General features: G+C 35.4%; 2 long non-coding RNA genes across 4 annotated transcripts; one reads left to right on the forward strand and one right to left on the reverse strand.

Annotated features, from left to right (window-relative positions):
• Nucleotides 1-1010: 1010 nt before the first annotated feature.
• LOC114193058 lies at nucleotides 1011-8253 on the reverse strand. Its single transcript, XR_003606214.1, has 3 exons — nucleotides 7324-8253; nucleotides 5739-5811; nucleotides 1011-1219 (listed from the first exon to the last, which is right to left on the reverse strand). It is a non-coding gene; the product is annotated as an uncharacterized LOC114193058 (long non-coding RNA).
• LOC114193057 lies at nucleotides 7208-13087 on the forward strand. Of its 3 annotated transcripts, none has more exons than XR_003606211.1 (3): nucleotides 7208-7315; nucleotides 9945-10062; nucleotides 13049-13087. It is a non-coding gene; the product is annotated as an uncharacterized LOC114193057 (long non-coding RNA). The 3 variants fall into 3 exon arrangements; XR_003606212.1 differs by having other exon boundaries at nucleotides 9945-10043; XR_003606213.1 differs by lacking the exon at nucleotides 13049-13087 and adding an exon at nucleotides 10924-11007.
• Nucleotides 13088-14904: the final 1817 nt, after the last annotated feature.

Raw genomic sequence — 14904 nt, forward strand, 5'->3', positions numbered from 1 at the left:
TCCATTTTATTTGTTCTTCTTCTTTCATTGCATTTTCGTTTTTGGTTTTGCTCTTGTTTTTTTCGTTTCTAAGCACCTTAAACTATTTATTCTCCTATTGAACTCTTGTAAAGGAACATTCACATCTAGATAGATGGCTATCTTAATGTCCAGTGGGGATTTCCTTGAGTTTTCTTTAAACAACTCCTTACCATATTCATAATCTTAAAAGGAAACAAGATAATCCTTCATCATGAGTTGTCAATTTCATGCACCAAGTTAACTACCTAATGTTCTAAGGGTTAATTGAGGCCCAAGCAAGCCGAAATAGGACCTTAGTTCGGATAGTCAATTAAGAATAAGCTTGTAAACCGAAATTGCACATTTGTGGGACGCTGCCTGATTTAATCGATTAGGTTATTTACATAATCGATTAGATTGAGTTGTCACATATTGGCCAAAATACAAGGCCTAAAGGAAATATAAGCTTGGCCAAAATACAAGACCTAAAGGAAATACTTATTTACATTTTTACAAAGCTAAGGGAAGGAAAAAAAAGCTTAATACACTATCTTCCACAAAAAGAAGATGATTAGGGCATGACTTACCATGAAGCAATGTAGGACATTCCTAGAAGAGTGACTAAAAGCATTTAGAAGAGAGACATTTAACCCTTCTTTTTCCTTGTTTTCTATTTCCTTATGTTGACTTTTCCTAAGTTGACTTTTGTTGACTTGACTCTGGTCGACTTGTTGACCATAGTTGATTTGACTTAAGTTGACATGTTGACTATTTTTCTTGTTTGTTTTGTAGGTTAAACTTATGCTAATTCAGAGGAGCTTTGCACTACTTAGAGTGCAATAGAGCTTTGGCCTTGCAACCAAGCTCACATGTGCACAAAGGAGGAGAGGGAGGCCTTGTATACCTTCTAGAATGTGGTCCCAAACCACACATGTAACGTTCTAGCCGAAAATTACTTATTAAAAATAAATAAGAAATAAAATTTAATAAACATCATATATATTCTCGCAATTTCCCAAAAATGTGGGAAAATTAAGTCTTCAAATGTCGCATATGTGAAAAAAATAAAATTGCAATATTCATTTATTACAAAACCAAATCCTCGGTAATAAATAAAAAAATTACAAAAGGAAAATCCATGATGAAATTTAAGAAAATTGTCCCATAGTGATCCCCATTCCATCTCTCTATGCATCTGTATGCTCACCTGCATCAACATCTGCTCCCATGTAACGAGTTACATGATCATCGCCAAACACACACAGATAGGGTGAGCTCAGTTAAATAAATCAAACACATATCAAATAAATATAAATTACATCATCTCATAACATAACCCGGGTTAGTCTACTCTTTCCCTTTTTTCTTAGATCTCCATTTCCAATACTTGCATTAGACGTCTATTATTTCTATACCCTTTAGGTGAGATCAATGATCGATCTTCGCTGCACGAGTGTCTACTCGCCCCTCTGACTATAGGCCACCACCTGATATTCCACACGTGGGAATAACTTTGCCACAACATCTCACCGTGACACCAAGTGGAGCTCTCCAAAACAAACATAAGTTTGTAGTTGTTCCCAGGCTACCAAAGCTCTATCAGAATGCACTGAAGAGGGCAATCACCCGAAACCTCGCCGTACGAGCCATAACTCGCACACTCCACTAGACTTCCTAAACCACCAAGCTACAACCTAGAGTGATCACGTGTTACCCCAATACAAGATACACTCATAACTGGGTCCCTAGCCAAAGCCTCGCATCATGAACATCACCTAAAACTATGTAGAAACCTTTCCTCGCGCACAATCACTGAACCAAAACCGCCTGGCACGCATCTCACGCCGCTAGGCAAAATCTGGGTCTAGACCGCTTTGCGGGCATCTCACACCGCCAGGTGCCACGCGCCATCAGAGGTGCTGCTGCACCGTCACCACCTGGCAGGCCCAAGCCTACCACCAAGCGCCACGCACCATCCAGGTCATCTGCTGCACCACTTCTGCCTGGCGGAACCAACACTACCGCCAGGCGCCTCGCACATACAGGGCCCACTGCCACTATTTTAAGTTGATATCGCCTGGCGGCTCGCCCTCGCCGCTAGGCGCCATACTAGTAGCGCAATTGTTACTAATTATTGGCACATTGAACAGGTCCTACGGGACCTCAAATCACACATTTCACAAACTCACATCACATGTGCAATTATCCATTTATGCTAAAATAACTCAATCATAATGAACACATCTTAATCAAGTCAATAAGACAATTATTCTCATTTATACACACCATGTTTTCTTTTATATACTGAATTGAACTCTATCCTATTCCACTTAATATAATCCAAATATTATAACAATACAAATCAACAATTAAATATATCATGCCTTCCAGATTGTCAATAATATATATGTACTTTTGGAATACACTAGTATGGATGCATATAATCTTCATCACTTCAAGACATCACTCAGCATAATCCATTCGTGAGTATAAATCTGATAAGCATTTTTACACACTTTGCACCTATCATTTTCTCAGTTCTTAACATACAATTTAATTAACTATGAATCCCCTTCTACTTCACATTCCACATTACAACTCAACCTGTTAACCTTATCATGCTTACTAATTCGAGTCTATCACATACCACAACGCATTTAATTTCCCACTCAACCACTCCCGTCATGTGAACACACCCAGAACAATTTTCTGCTAGTCTGATGGGGCACCTAGCGGCATCCTCCGCGCCGCCAGGCGGTGCGTGAAGAAATTGGGTTCTGCTTAGGTTTGTTCGCACCAACCGTGACTTCCACACACCCCAATTATACTACCAGTTCCAATTAGCGTTTTTAATCTAAAGTATGAGTGGTGACATCACACGAGTCTATGTCAGTTTATTTCCATACTATTATCATACAAGCAATCCAATAATTCAACCTGACACAATGTTTCATTATTTCAACACCCCGTAAACCCCAACCCCATATGGAATCCCAATTCATACCAATTCCGCACAATATTCAATTCACCACAGTTTTTCTTCTTTCAATACATTTATACACACATACAAAATTAATTCTAACAACACAAATATCACAAAACTCCGCACGAACCAGAAAATAGACAAAACTAATGGCGTCGCCTGGCGGGCCACGGAAAGCCGCCGGCGGTTCAAGAAAAATCAAGAAAGTAGGCTTAACACGCATGTGTCACCTGGCAGCGCATGAGCTGCCGCTAGGCGGTTTCTGGAAAAAATCCAAAAACACGATAAATGAGGATAAATAGATTCTACACTTCCATTATGATTCAAAACATATATTCATGCGATAACAGAGTGAAAATAAACAGTAAGAACTCCCCTAACCTGGATTTCCTTTCCAAATTTGAGAATTCCTACACTTCCCACTCCTTAGCAATGAGCCTCTCCTTGCCTTCTCTCAATCTCCTTCCCAACTTGATACCAATCTCCCCCCACTCTCTATTTTTTCAGTACTATAGGTGTGTTTGTGCAGAAAGATTGCTCTGCCTTTCTAATTTCTCTCTTATTTCCTTTCCAAAACCTTAGTTTTAATGGCCATGAAGAGAAAAAACGAAAATTGCATTAATCTTGTGTTTAATGGTTAATCAATGATTGTTCAATGGTTTTCTACTCGTTCCAGCTGCCTTCTTAGACAGCTAGGGTTTCTCTACCCTTCCCATTCATGCCAACAATTGAATTTAGCAAAAAGAAATCATTTTGCTTAAGCCAAGGTTTGAACCCATCACCACACAATTGCAATTCAAGTGCACAACCAATTCAACCAAGTCATATTTCATGATAATATCATACATCAAATATTATATCCCTACTTGTCACACCAAGCATCTCTTAAAAAAAACTAACAATTAAATAACACACAATTGACACACATAGGACTCAAACCCAAGTCCTCTCATAAAAATCAAGTGCTCTCAACCATTTAAGCTAATACTTTCCACGTCATGAAGGTTAGCATTTAATCCCATAAAGGCTTCTCTTACCCACATTTATTAAATAATTATTTATTTAATTATTTAAATTTAGTGGGTCTTACAACACACATGAGAGAGAAGCTTGGTAGCCAAGCTAGGTCACCTTCCACACCAAAGTTTTCACCTTCGGACCTAGTTTCTAGAAGCTTTCTTTTTCTTTATTTAAAGACACCCCTATGCTTTGTTTGCTTTGCTAAAAGGCCCCTCACCATCACCTATTTAAGGGGCTCTCCTAGACTTGTAAACGGGTTGATTCTTTGGAGTTAATATACACAATATTCAACCATTTGGTGAGGTGTTCTCTCTTTAGAGTGTGATCTTCACGAGCCTTATCTTGAGCTAAGTCTCAAGTGGAGACATCACTCATTCATCTTTGGGTTGGTTGCCTTTGTGACCCACATAGTGGCGTGACATCACTTGAATCCCCTCCCCTTTCATGTCTTCCATCTTTTACTTCATCTTTTTATTATTTTTTATTCGATTTTTATGTTAACTTTGAGTTCTTATTTTTGTTTCTTTGAGTAATTGAATTCTTTTCTCCTCTAGAGCTCTTAGAACTGAACATTCACATCTAGATAACCTTAGTTATCTTAAGGTCTAGGGGAATCTTCTTAGAGCTTGCTTAATCACCACAACACCATATTTAGTAAACATTAAAATGGATTTGTATCAAAAGAGCTCTTTGAAGTCTTTCTTCTTCTTCCATTCTCCTAGCCATGGCTCATGTTGTAGCTCCCTGGATGGGTTTCCATCATACCCTCCCTCGTGAAGACGATTTGTCCTCAAATCGGAAATATATCTAAGAAACCATAAATGTGATTGTTTATTTCCTCCTAGATCAAAGATATACTTGCAATATCCATTGAAAGAAGATTGAATAAGTTTTTGTACCAAAGTAATAGTATATCTAAAGAAAAGAACAAGGAATTTTTGTATTTTTGAAATGATTTTCTTTAGATGTAATAAGGCCTAATTTAAAAAAATGTTTGTGTCCACTTTGAGTTAATTCTATCTTGTAATGCAACATTAACTCAAAGTGTGATTTTTGAAAATCTACAGAGGAGTTTAAAACAATGGGAGTGGAAATGGAGTTAAAAACTCTTCAAAAGTATATGTTCCAATTAAGAAATAAGAATCATTAATGAAATGGGAAGAGGTAAAAGATTTGAAAACTCCCTTTAAAATTTATGATTTAGTTATAATAGGGGAAGTGGGAGGTGTCTTTAATAGCACTTCCTCATTGAGTAGGATTTCTTCTCTCTCCTTTTCTCTTATCTCAACTTTCCATGTACACTTAGTAGGAGATCAAGAACAAGTTGATCTAGTAGTCTTAGAATTTGAGGGTTATGCCATGACATGGTGGCTTCAAATTTGTATGAATTCTAATGACCAAGAGCCACCTACAGCCTCTTAGATAGACATTAAAACTTTGATGCAACTAGGTTTGTACCCTCCTACTATAGGAGGGAGACTCTTTTGAAGCTCCAAAGGCTTCAACAAGGGACTTTGTATGTGAATGATTATGCTAAATTGTTGAAGTCTCTATTTCTCAAAGTAAGACTTCAATCTGAAAGTGAAAAGGAAAATGTAGCTAGGTTTTTAAGTGGTCTTAGGAGGTAAATACAAGATGCGATAGAATTATATGGGTACTATTGTCACTTAGCCATCAAAGTTGAAACTCAATTGGAAAAGAAAAATAGGCCAAAAGGAGTAGTTCATATACTTACTATTACACTAATACTTGTAAGGGAAAAGAAAGAAAACATGATAAAATGCCTTCCAAAAGCTCCCACGATCCACCTGCAAACTATCAACACCCAATTTCGTCTATGTAACAATGATAAAAATAATAATAGAAAAAATTAATTAAAGTTCAATTGAGAAAAATAAATAAATAACTAATAAAATAAAAAGGTAAAAAAATATGTTTTAGTTTGAGAAAGAATAAATATCTATGTTTATTTTATTTATTATTATTATTATTATTATTTTGTTATTTATTTATTTTATTTTTAATTTAATTTAATTTTTTGTTCATTTATTTGTGCTTTTTTATTTTATTTTTATTTTTATTATTACTATTATTTTATTATTATATTATTTTTCTTTCTTTTTATTATAGTTCCATTTTGTTTTACGTCTCTTATTCTATTTTAATAAAAAAAAGAAAAAAAACAAAAGAAAAGAAAAAAACAACAAAAAAAGTGAAGGAAAAAGAAAAAAGAGAGAGAGCTAGAGGTTAACGTAAGGTCCTTGTTATGAAGGAAAAAGAAAAAAGAGAGAGAGCTAGAGGTTAACGTAAGGTCCTTGTTATGAGCAGACTCATGCCTTTTTAGAGCAGACTCATGCCTTTTTAGAGCAGACTCATGCCTTTTTAGAGCAGACTCATGCCTTTTTAGAGCAGACTCATGCCTTTTTAGAGCAGACTCATGCCTTTTTAGAGCAGACTCATGCCTTTTTAGAGCAGACTCATGCCTTTTTAGAGCAGACTCATGCCTTTTTAGAGCAGACTCATGCCTTTTTAGAGCAGACTCATGCCTTTTTAGAGCAGACTCATGCCTTTTTAGAGCAGACTCATGCCTTTTTAGAGCAGACTCATGCCTTTTTAGAGCAGACTCATGCCTTTTTAGAGCAGACTCATGCCTTTTTAGAGCAGACTCATGCCTTTTTAGAGCAGACTATGCCTTTTTAGAGCAGACCTATGCCTTTTTAGAGCAGACCTATGCCTTTTTAGAGCAGACCTATGCCTTTTTAGAGCAGACCTATGCCTTTTTAGAGCAGACCTATGCCTTTTTAGAGCAGACCTATGCCTTTTTAGAGCAGACCTATGCCTTTTTAGAGCAGACCTATGCCTTTTTAGAGCAGACCTATGCCTTTTTAGAGCAGACCTATGCCTTTTTAGAGCAGACCTATGCCTTTTTAGAGCAGACCTATGCCTTTTTAGAGCAGACCTATGCCTTTTTAGAGCAGACCTATGCCTTTTTACTATTGGCTAGTTGAAAGATGTTCAGATGTGCATAAGTTATGCCATCATTGTTTTTGTATTGGAGCAGGAAGCAACATCTGCTCTAAGCCTTATCTCACATCCCAAGATTGGAAGGGAAAGCAACATCTGCTCTAAGTCTTATCTCACATCCCAAGATTGGAAGGGGCAGAGGGAAAGAGAACAGAACAAAAAGAGAGAACTACATAATAGGAAAAAACTAAGATTGAGGGGACATAATAGGAACAGAACACACCCTTGACAAAAAATTGCATCCAGAAAGAGGATATAGTGAAAGAGATTTTACAACAAGGTAACAAGGTAACGACCTTTAGCTGCTTAACTTCTGTTGGCTTTGTCTAACAATGATGCTTCTGAACGTATGCGTTGAATTTATTTGAATTTATACACTCTCGCACATCATCATCCATTCATAACCTACACCTCCTCGCCAATTCTTTCGTCACAATTTTTCATTCTCAAACTCATTTGAATCAATATCATCATCTTCATCCAACACGCATGAAACCATCATCAATGCCACGCAATCCCCATTTCTCGTCTTCCTGCATTGAACCTGAACCACTTTCATTCTCGTCTTCATTACTCACCTGCATACCTACATTCACCTTCTCCAATCTTCTTCCAACTAAACCACCGAACGGAACCCCCATTCCAATACCAAACACCCGCATCTCCTAAAACCTAATCCCCTTCCATTCAGTGTAATCGGAAACAGAGAGGAAAGAAAAAAATTGTCGGCGGCGAGCTAAACGATTGAACAGAAATGTGCGGCAACCTTGATTCCAGCGTTGGCTCCACGCGAGGAAGAGAGAAATTGTGCCAAGGAAGTGGCCGCCAACGATGACTCTAGCTCTGACTGTTGCTGGCGATGGCAGCGACCCTGGGTGCTCGCGCGAATGTAGTTCGAGTCTGGGCTCTTGTCGTCAACGACGATTGGCGTCGCCGGCAAGCCTGCTGATGGTGGCGTGGTGGCGTGGTGGTGCGACGGCTGCGGACTTTGCAAGGGAGGAGCCGCATGTGAGAGGAAGAGAAATAAACCCTTTAGGGTTTCTGATTCTTTTAAAAAAATAAGAGGTTGGGTTTGGGTTGGTTGACCCATCTTTACTCCGCGCGTCCCCATCTTTAATATTTACATACACCCATTTTTTATCTCAGTGCACCCCTTTTTTTCTTTATCTCGCACCCCTGTTTTAATTTTACATTACAAGTACTCCCTGATGTTTACTAACCTCGCACTCCTGCCGCACTTGTTTCATGTTATACTTTGCGCACTACCATAATTGAGAATATCACACCCCTGTTTCAATTTTATGTTGCGAGTACCCCTGATGTTTACTAACCTCGCACCCCTACCACACTTGTTTCATGTTTTACTTCGTGCACCACCATAATTGATAACCTTGCACCCCTATTTATGTTGGTCTTATTTTGGGTCTGATTATGTTTACTAATTGCACCCCAAATTTTCAGAATTTACAGCCTTCTTGTATTTTTACTCTATTTTAAGATTTTTACTTATTACACCCCACTGTGTTTTATGCCTACACCCTTCATGCATTTATTTTATTTTTTATTTTTTATTTTTTACCTTCATTTTATTTTTTTCCCATCTCTTGTACACATGTTTTTTCCTCTAAAAAAATATATTTGAAAATTATAAAAAATTACAAAAATAGAAAAATCTAAAATCTAAAGAAAAAATGTTCTCTTTCACTTTATTGTGTCTATCCGGTCGCCCCCAGCGTGTGACACTCATTTTCAAAAATACAAAAAATAATCTTTTTTTTCTTTTTCTCTTTTAGTGTTTTCTGACCGCTCACGTTGTGTGACACATTTATTTTCAAATAGTTCAAAAACATAAAAAATATATAAAATTTTCAAAATATAAAAATATCAACAATTCCAGCCAAAAGTCTTTTTTAAGAACTACGTGATCCTTGATTCTCCCTTGTGAGATACGTAGGAGCGAGGTCAATCCTTGTCAGGTTCACTTCCAAAAAATTAAATCATTTTCCAAATAGTTTTCCAAATATATTTTTAAAGAACTACGTAAACCTTGATTTCTCATTTTAAATGAGAATACATAGGACCAAGGTCAATTCTTGTCGGGCCAAAAAAAACATTTTTGTTTCTTTTTAGCATTATTGTCTTATTATTTTTGGGGAAAATTAATATTTTCAAAACCACATCAACTTTGCATTTTTAATTAAAGGTACCACCCTCGGGCGAGCGTTGTAGGGTGCTAACATCTTCCCTACACGTAACCGACTCCCGGATCCAAAAATCTGGTTTTTCGCAGACTTTCTTTATTTATGGTTTTCCATAGTTTTCCAAAAATAATTGTGGTGACGACTCCAAATCTCTTATTAAACTCGTTTTCTTTTATGGTTCGTCGTCCCATCGCGATTCTGATTGCGCGACAAACATAAATTCGCTTACAACTCAACCAAATGGTCTGTTACAATCGCAACAAGTTCACTCCACCTGCTAATCAAACTTTCGTACTTGGGGGGCTTTTGTATCTATCTAGCTCAACAAATATACTAAAGAGCATGGCCTAATAGGACACATTCAACATTATTGGCATAAAGTAGCTAAATAATTTTAATAGATATTTGTTGGTGAAATTACCGTATATTAGCAGAATATATAGTAAAATCTCAATAGTTTATTTACATCATAAATATAGTTTTATATCATATATCAACATAATATATGGTTAAATAAAATATTATTGTTATTATCATGTTGATTTATCATAAATATAGCAAGTTTTTATTATTTTTTTATTTTATCATAGATTTCATAGCGCATAGAAACCCTATAAATATACATGATATTTCCAAGGAGTACAATCATTTTCTTATATTCACTCATATTCTCATATAGATCCTAAAGCTCTCTTACTTATTTGAGTGTCGTATAGTTTTTTGTAGGTGGATCTTTCCTTTTGGACAACAAGGGATTCAATTGCAGCTATCAAGAGCATACAAGCCATAACTTGAATCTTGTCACCTATCCAAAGGTCCACACTCTAGATCCCGGTAAAAATAGTTTTGTATCATGAATCATGAGACTCATAAACATTTAAAAAAGCGTAACATACAAGACATTCAAACATGTAAAGATGTAATTAATAATAGCAACCACATTAAAAAAGACTAGTTGTATATTGGGTAAATTAAATTAGTATTATAATGGTTGGATTTAGCTAGTTTATATGACCCAACTCCTTTGTTAAATGGAAAAAGAAATATGTATGGGTTGATAAATAGTTTAGCCAAAGAGAATAGAAAGAAAGATGATATAAAAATAATATAGATGATAAAAAATTATATTCATAAAAATGTGTATCATTAAAAATAATATAGATGATAAAAATATCTCATAAATAATAGTAAATTTTAAGCATTAAAGTTTACGAATTTCCTAATATTCAGTTATAACAAAAAAAATCAATAAAGAACAACAAGCAAAATATCCCTAATGTGTATCATGTGTAGGGATGACAATGGGTCGGATCGGGCACGGGTAGTGCCTACACGCTACCCGACCCACAACATAAAATCTAAACTATTACCCGTCCCATTGGATATCCATTTAAAAAATACCTATGGAGTTTTAAAACCTATAAGTATCCATGGATACTCGTAGATATTTAAAAATAATAATTTATAGATTTTTAAAATGAAATTTAAATCAAATTTAAAAAAACATAAAATAGAATGTAAATTAAATATAATATAATTTTAATTACATTTAACCTAATAAAATATAAATTAAATTTTAACTTTAATTTTTTATGGGTAATGGATACGGGTGGGCATGAGTACTGGATATCCCCACCTGACCTATTTATAAGCCGATATTATATGTTACTCATTACTCGTGGATATTGTTTGAAGTATTCACTTACTATTGAGGTGGCAAATGAGGATAGCTTGACTCGTTTTGGCAAATGGGCTAAGTCAAGCTCATCCATGGCTGAGAAACGGGTAAGGAATCAAAACTCATGCTACCACATGATGGACTGGCGAGCTAGCCGCCACTTTTTGTTTTTAATTTTTTTTAACTTTTTTATTTTTTTAATCTCTTTTTTAATTTTATTTGTAAAATTTATTTATATACATACTTATAAATAAATATTTAAAGAATATTTAATCATATAAATATTTTCTAAGTCTTTAACTAATCAATTAATATTTTCAATTGGATAAATTAAAATAATTATTATATTTACATGTTAAATTACTCTATTATAACATTGAAACTTAATTTGTAAGTAATAATGATTTAAATTATAATAGCATTGCATATTTATATCTTTATAACAATATAATATAAAAAATTTAATATTTTTAATTATTTTTAATTTTAAAAATAATAAAATAAAATAAAAATGGGGTAGCAGGCTAGGGGCCAAAGGCAAGCTGGCCGCCTTTGGCCTAACAATTTGGCGAGTTAAGTGGGTCAGACCAAAATGGACTGATAAGTTGAAAACTCCAACCCGACTCATGCCATTTGGGTGGGCTGGCTTTGCCACCCATACTTACTATCCATAATTGATAAAATCGCTAATACTTCCATATATGAGTATTTTTGTCATTTTGAATTGTGTGAGCGATAAGAGTCGTTGATACTTGGAGATATGAGTATTTTTTTTCTTTGAATTTTGTGAGCATTTACGCTTGTGAGGTACAAAAGCTAACCCTAACAAAAAACACATTGATTCCCAGATTGCCCCATAGTAAATATTAAAAACAATTTTTCTCTCTCCTATTTAATGCAACAACCCCACTTTAATGCACCAACACCCCTAATTTGACTTAATTGTGGGCGTTGCAAGTGTGAGATCTGCAAGTCCCCTATTTATGCACATCTGGCCAAGCTTTTTCCTTCTCTCCAGATCCGGCCAAGGACATGATTTTCTTTTTTTTTTCTCCACATCTGCAACGTAGCAACACTTCTTCTCCACATAAATTAAGTTTATTGCATATCCACATTAGAAAATAGGAACTAAAACTTCGTTTCGATGGTTTCTTGATTTCTATAGTGAGTTTTTTTTTACGAAGTGTCAAGTAAAATGGATGTTGACATCCAGTATAGCAGTTTGTGTTACGGTTTTCGAAATTCGTAAACCCATTTTTTATAATTATTTTGTATTATGGATGTCGACATTGGGTATAGTGCTTTGTGTTGTGGATGTCGACATTTGGAAGCTATATTTTTTTTAAAATGTTTTTGTGTTGCGGATGTTGACATCCAATATATGGGTTGTGCTACGGGTGTGGACATCCACTGACCTTTTTTTTTTGAATTTTTTGTTTTGCGGATGTCGACATTCGATATACTGGTTTATAATGCGTAAGTCGACATCTAATAATGCTTTTGTTTTGTAATTTTTTGTTTGTTGTGGATGTCGACATCTGCTATAGTGGTTTGCATTGTGGATTTCAACATTCGGTAATTCTTTTATGTCCTATACTTACGGATTTTGACATCCGATATTTGTCGGTTGTTGGTCTTTTCTATTTTTTTTCTCTTTGTTGCTCGTGTGGACATCTCATCTGGTTTATTATATTGCTTGACATCAAGTTTATTCAAATTTGTTTTTTAATTTGTAGTTATGTGTTCAAGCTCACCAGCGACACAATAAAACGTTTCAAAAAAAAAACGCTGTTAGAAATGTTGCGGATAGAGGTTGGAGTGTTTTTTCAAAACGTGAAAGCTTTGAAGGTGCAGGGTTTCACTTAAAAATTATCTGAGGATAGTAAATATTTTAATTACCTCACCTACTTTATTTGGTAGGGCCATAAATGTAATAAATGCAGAGATTTGGGGTTACAAAAGAATTTATTGGAGGTTGATAAGTTTCTAGAATGCGTAAAATTTCCATATAAATATGACACTTATCATGCTTTAATTAATCATATTTTATAAGTAAACAACCTATTTTAGCTTATAATTACAGAATGAGGTATTAAAAAGAAGAAAAAAAAAGAAATTGATGAATTTTTGATGATTTTGCAGCAATTTCTTGATGAAGGATTGACCCCAACCAAGGATGGGGGCACATGCTTAAGAAGACTAAGCATGTTTAGAAAGGAAGTTTACTAATCCTTCATCACTTTCATTTGTGTTTGTTATTTTTGACTCCCTAAGTTGACTTAGTTGAATCAACCTTAGTTGACTTGTTGACCTTTGACTAGGTTTGACTTGTTGACTAGAGTTGGCTTGAGTTAAGCCAACATGCTAATCTATGTTTATTTGCTTTGTAGGTTAATTAGGAGTAAGAAAGTAATGCTACGTGGTGCATGGTGATGGGGGAGCATAAATGATGTGGAAGAGATAAAGCAAAGGCATAAAACATAAAGTAAAAGGCATAAAGCAAGTGTACCTATGTACCTTTGGTCTCGTTTTTTTTAGCACACTTTGGCCTCTTTTGGAGACATATGAGACACCTTCTTGGTCTCCTTTAGTGCTAGAACGAAATTAGCCTTGCACACACCATAATTATCTTTTTTGTCTCTCATTTTGTAAACTTATTTGACCTAGTTTCTAAAAGCTAGGGTTAGGTTTTTGTAGAGACATCCTTAGGTATCTTTTATTTGCTTAGAGGTCCCTAAACTCTTCTAGCTTTGTAATGGCGTGCTTCTCGCATTTTTTACTATTCCTTTCATTTCCATTTTATGCTTTCTTCTTCCTTTAATTGTTATCGATTTTCTATGATTTATGTGCATTCCATTTCCTTTTTGTTTCGAATCAATCCATCATCTTCTTCTCTTGAGCTTTGTGAAAGGAACATTCACATCTAGATAGCATGCTATTTTAATGTCCAATGGGAATCTTCAGTAGACTTTCTTAAGCAACTATCACAATATTCATAATCTTAAAAGGAACAAACTTAATCCTATATCAGAAGTATACAACAAGCTGAATGCACCCCTAGTTTTTACATGTACCCCTTCTTCAAAAATGGGCTACACAATCAACTTTCACTATTATACCCCCTATATTACTAACTTTCACCCTTCCTACCACTCTCAAGAACTGTCTAACCAAAACACATCATGTCATCAACCCTCACTCAAACATCTGAACCAATCACATCATGACATGCCATCATCTTCAACCTTCTCTGAACTCAGAAACACTCGACATAATCAGTAGAGTTGTCAAAATGGGTTAGAACCCGCGAGCCAACCCGGCTCACTACAGGTTCGGGCCGGGTTGGGTTGAAATATTTTTATAAATTTCAATACGGGTTGATTTTTGACCCGCTCACTTAGAACCCGGCTCACTCGGGTTGAACCCGTGGTGAATCGGGTTGGCTCACCAACCCACAAATAAAGGGTCACACAAGTATTTTTTGTTAGGTTGAGTCTTCATTCTAATCATTGAGTGGAAGCTCCACAATGTAGTAGTAGGACATAATAAGGTTTGTGAGGCACGAGGGAGGTGCTCTTAGCATAAATCTTACGTGTACATGCTGTTGGAATTGCATTGTAATATTCTATGAGTACCTGAACTCCTTTGTGTCCAAGTTTGATGTAATCAATTCTTATTCTATTCGCTTCTACTTCTTAGGTATTTATCTTTGCTTTTATTCAGTTTTTTGTGGTTTGATTTATGCTTAATGATGACTTAATCACTCATCTATTTAACTAGTTTGGATTTTGAGTTGAGAAACCAATCTCAAACTGTGGTCCAATCAAATCATCATACATGTACTGGATGCTTTATGGCATACCAGAGTTGATGCTGGAGGAGAAAGTCTTGCACATTAAAGCAATGACTCATTCTACCAGGAGTTGAGAGATCACACTAGTGTTTGGAGTCCTTAGGTTCTAGTGTATCCGAGATGATCCTATATCTACATAGAAAGA

The sequence above is a fragment of the Vigna unguiculata genome, chromosome 8 (assembly GCF_004118075.2).
Source record: "Vigna unguiculata cultivar IT97K-499-35 chromosome 8, ASM411807v1, whole genome shotgun sequence".
Taxonomy (NCBI): Eukaryota; Viridiplantae; Streptophyta; class Magnoliopsida; order Fabales; family Fabaceae; genus Vigna; species Vigna unguiculata.